At 46.9% G+C, this 5660-nt stretch overlaps 1 long non-coding RNA gene across 1 annotated transcript in view; it reads right to left on the bottom strand.

Moving 5' to 3' along the window:
- Positions 1-5486, bottom strand: part of LOC140642583 (uncharacterized) — a 45446-nt gene extending 39960 nt beyond the window's left edge. Inside the window, exon 1 of the long non-coding RNA XR_012039025.1 lies at positions 5419-5486. This is a non-coding gene — a long non-coding RNA (uncharacterized lncRNA). The remainder of the gene's footprint in view (positions 1-5418) is intronic.
- Positions 5487-5660: the final 174 nt, after the last annotated feature.

Raw genomic sequence — 5660 nt, forward strand, 5'->3', positions numbered from 1 at the left:
CCTAACCCCTAAACCTAACCCTAACCCCTAATGGTAACCTAACCCCTAACCCTAACCCTATCCCTAACCACTAACCCTAGCTGTAACCGCTAACCCTAACCCTAACCCTAACCCCTAGCCCTAACACTAACCCTAACACCTAACCCTAACCCTAACCAAAACCGTAACCCTAACCCTAACCCACCCTAACCCTAACACTAACACTAACCCAACACTAACCCTAACCCTAAACCCTGACCCTAAACCTATCCCTATCCCTCACCCTTAACTCTTACCCTCACCCTAACCTTAACCCCTAACCATAACCCTAACACCTAACCCTAACCAAAACACTAACCCCTAACACTAACCCTAACACCTAACCCTAACCAGCTAAGCCTAACCCTAACCCTAACCCTATCCCTAACCCTAACCAAAACACTAACCCCTAACACTAACACTAACCCTATCCCCTAACACTAACCCTAACACTAAACCTCAAACACTAACACTAACCCTAAATGTAATCCCTAACCCTAACCCTAACCCCTAACACTAAACCTAAATCTAACCGCTAACCCTAACACTAATGCCGAAACCCAACCATAACCTCTAACTCTAACCCTAACCCTAACCCCTAACCTTAAACCTAACCCTAACCCTAACCCCTAAACATATCCTAAACTCTAATGTAACCATAACACCTAACCCTAACCATAACCCTAACCCTAAAAACCTAACCCTAACCCTAACCCTCTAACACTAACACTAACCCTCTAACACTAACCCTAACCCTCACACTAAACCCTAACCCTAAACCACAAACTCTAACCCTAAACCCTAACCCTAATACTATCCCAAACACCTAACCCTAACCCTAACCCCTAACCATAACCATAACACCTAACCCTAACACCTAACCCTAACCCCTAACACTAAGCCTAACAAATAACCGTAAAAACAAACCCTAACCCTAACCCCTAAACCCTAACCATTACACTAACCCTACACCTAACCCTAACACTAACCCCATAACCCTAACCCTATCCCTCTAACCCTAACCCGCTAACACTAACAACCCTAACCCTAACCCTAACAACCCTAACCCTAACTCTAAACCTAAAAACCCTAGGCCTAACCTTAACAACCCTAACCCTAATGCTAACAATAACAACCCTAACCCTAACCTAAACACCCTAACCCTAACAACCCTAACCCTAACGCCTAACCCTAAAACTAACCCTAACGCTAACCCTAAACCCTAACCCTAACGCTCACCCCTAACCCTTACGCTAACACTAAACCCCACACCTAACCCTAACCCCTAAACCTAACCACCTAACACTAACCCTACCCCTAACTCCTAACACTAACCCTAACAACCCTAACCCTAACCCTAAACACCCTAACCCTAACAACCCTAACAACCCAAACACTAACCCTTACCCTAACCCAAACCCTAACCCCTAACCCTAACCCTAACCCCGAACCCTAACACTAAACCTCAACACTAACCCTAACCCTAAACCTAATCCCTAACCCTAACCCAACCCTAAACCCTAACACTAACCCTAAATCTAACCCCTAACCCTAACCCTAACAGCCAAACTCTAACCCTAAACCCTAACCCTAACACTAACCCAAACAACTAATCCTAACCTTAACCACTAATCCTAAACCTAACACCTAACCCTATCAACTAACCCTAACACCTAACACTAACCCTACCACCTAACCCTAACACCTAACCCTACCACTAACTCCTAACCCTAACCCTAACCCAACACTAACCCTAAACCCTAAACATAAACCTAACCCTAACCCTTAACTCTCACCCTAACCCTCACCCACATCCTAACCCCTAACCCTAAACCTAACACCTAACCCTAACCGAAACCCTAACCCTAACAACTAACCCTAAACCCTAACCCTAAACCTAACACCTAACCCTAACACCCTACCCTAAACCTAACCCAAACCCTAACCCCTAACACTAACCCTAAATCTAACCCCTAACCCTAACACTAACCCTAAACTAACGCTGAACCATATCCATAACCCCTAAACCTAACCCTAACCCCTAACCTTAACCCTAACCCCTAAATGCAACCCTAAACCCTAGCCCTAACCGTAACACCTAACCCTAACCCTAACCATAACCATTTAAACCTAACACTAACCTTCTCACACTAGTCCTAACCCTAACCCTAAACACTAACCCTAACCTGCAAACTCTAACCCTAAAACCTAACCATAACATTAACCCAAACACCATTAACCCTAACCCCTAACCCTAACACTAACACCTAACCTAACAACTAACCCTAACCCCTAACACTGACACTAACACCTAACCCTAACACCTACCCCTAACCTAAACCCTAAACCCTAACCCCTAACCTTAACCCTAACACCCAACACTAATCCTAACAACTAACCTAACCCTTAACCCTAAACCTAACACCTAACCCTAACCCCTAACACTAACCCTAAATCTAACCCCTAACACTAACACTAACACTAAACTAACGCCGAACCATATCCGTAACCCCTAACCCTAACCCTAACCCCTAACCTTAACCCTAACCCTAACACTAACCCCTAAATGTACCCCTAAACCCTAACCCTAACCCCTAACCCTAACCGTAACACCTAACCCTAACCATAACCCTAACACTAACCCTAGCAAACCTAACTCTAACCCTAACCATAACAGTTTAACCCTAACAGTAACCATCTAACACTAGTCCTAACACTAACCCTAAACACTAACCCTAACCCGCAAACTCTAACCCTAAACCCTAACCCTAACATTAACCCAAACACCTAACCCTAACCCCTAACCCTAACCCTAACACCTAACCCTAACCCTAACAACTAACCCTAACCCTAACCCTAACACCTAACCCTAACACCTACCCTTAACCTTAACCCTAACCCCTAACCTTAACCCTAACACCTAACACTAACCCTAACTAACCCTAACCCCAAAACCAAACCCTAACTCCTAACCCTAACTCAAACCCTAACCCCTCACCCTAAGACCTAACACTAACCCTAACCCCTAAACCGAACCCTAACACCTAACGCTAACCCTAACCCCTAACCCTCTGCCTAACCACTAACCCTAGCCTTAATCCCTACCCCTACCCCTAAACCAAACCCCTATCCCGAACCCAAACCCTAACACCTAAACCTAACCTAAAACTAACCCTAATGCCTAACCCTAACCGTAATTCCAACCCTAACCCCTTAACCATAACCCTTACGCTAAGCCCTAAACCTAACCCTAACCCTAACCCTGACCCTAAGGCTAACCCTAACACCACCCTAACCTACGCCGAGCCCTACCGCTAACCCTAACCCTAACGCTCACCCCTACCCTAATGATAACACTAACCCCTAAACCTAACCCTAACCTCCAAACCTAACCACGTAACCCTAACATCACCCGTAACTCCTAACCCTAACCCTAAACCAACCCTAATCCTAACCCTAGCACTAACCCTAACCCTAAACCTGACTCCTAATCCTAACCTTAACCCAATCCTAACCCTAACCCTAAACGAACCCTAACCCTAACCCCTATCATTAACCCTAACCCTAACACCAAAACCTAACCATAAAACTAACCCTAACCCCTAAATCTAACCATAACACTAACCCTAACTCCTAACCCTAATAACTAACTCTAAACTTAACACTAACCCCTAAAACCAAACCCTTATGCTACCCCTAAACCTACCCCTAACCCTAACCCCCTAACCCTAACAACCCTAACCCTAACAACCCTAAGCCTAACCCTAAACACCCTAACCCTAACAAACCTAACCTTAACCCAAACTCTAACCCTCTAACACTAAACACCTTGACCCTAATCCTAACCATAACCCCTAACCCCTAACCCTATCCCTAACCCCTAACCCTAACCCTAACCCTAACCCAGGACCCTAACCCCGAACCCTAACCCAAACCAGGTATGCCTAACCCTAACCCCTAAACCATAACACCTAACCCTAACTCCTAATCCTAACCCCTAACCCTAACCCTAACCCCTAAACATAACCCCTAACCCTAACCCTAACACCTAACCCTAACTATAACACTAACACTAACCCCTAACCCTAACGCTAATCCCTAACCCTAACCCTAACCCCTAATCCCATCCCTAATCATAACACTAACACTAACCCTGATGCAAATCAAAAAACCAAACCCTAACCCTAACCCTCTAACCCTAACCCTAACCCCTAACCCTAACCCTATCACTAACGCTAACCCAAACCCTAAACCCTAACCCTAACACCTAACCCTAAGCCAAACCCGAACCCTAAACCGTAACCCTAACCCTAATGCTAACCCCTTACCCTAAAACCTAACCCTTATCCCTAACCCTGACCCTAACCCTAACCGTAACAACCCAAACCTAACCCTATCCCTAACCCTAACAACCCTAAGCCCAACCCTAAAAAATCTAACCCTAACCCTAACAACCTAACCCTTACCCTAACAACTTAACCCTAACCCTAACCACAATACCCCTCACCCTAACAACCCTAACAACCCTACCCATAACCCTAACCCCTAACCCTAACCCTTAACCCCTTACCCTAACCCTAAAACCTAACCCTAACCCTAACCCTCTAACCCTAACCCCTAACTCTAACCCTATCACTAACACTAACCTCTAACCCTAACCCCTAACCCTAATCCCTAACCCTAATCCCTAACCCTAACCCCTAACCTTAACCCTAACCCCTAACCCTAACTCCTAACCTTAACTCTCGAACCTAACCGTAACGCTACCCAACTAACCCCTAACCCTCACTGTATAGCCCTAACCCTAGCCTTAACCCCAACCCTAACTCTAATCTAACCCCTAACCCTAAACCCTAACTCTAAACCCTAATCATAACCCCTAACCTCTATCCCAACCCTTGCCTTAACCCTAATCCCTAAAATCCAACACTGAACACTAACCCATGTTTTAATCGTAACCCCTTAACCCTATACCCTAACCCTAAACACTAGCCTAACGCCTCGTTACCCTCTATCCCTAAACCGAACCGCTAACCTTTAGTATTACGTCTAATTTTTTTCCTTAACAATAACCCCTAACCGCTAACCCTAATCCTACCTCTAAGCCTAACCTCTAACCCGTAACCCTCACTCTAACTCTAATCCCTATCCCCATTCCTTTCCTCCAATCTTAAACGTACCCCTAATATCTAATCCCTTCTCTAACCCCTAATTCCTAAACCCTAACCCTAATTTTATTCCGTAACCCAACCCCCAACCGCAGCTCCTAACCCTAGTTTATCATCCTAACTCTAACCCTATCCTTAACCTTTATTCCTAACCCCTACCCTAACACCTAACGTCTAATCCCACCTGGGCCTCACCTTGCCCGACCCCCCCCACCCCCCACCATGTCCGAACCTGCCCTCCGGGACACCGCGCACCTCTCCTTCTCTCCCGCACCCCGTGCCCGCCGCGTCCACCGCCCCTCCCCTTTGCTCCGGACTCCCCCGCCCTCGCGACCTCCCGCCCTCCGCGGACTCCCGCCCTCCGCTGACGCCCCGCAGACCCACCCGCCCTCTGGCGGACACCGCCGACCCAACCCGGGTGGAGAGCGCGGTCACCTGCCGGGTTGCCCCCGGCACCGCGCTAGCCACCCGCGC

This window comes from Canis lupus, chromosome 11, assembly GCF_048164855.1.
Source record: "Canis lupus baileyi chromosome 11, mCanLup2.hap1, whole genome shotgun sequence".
NCBI lineage: Eukaryota > Metazoa > Chordata > Mammalia > Carnivora > Canidae > Canis > Canis lupus.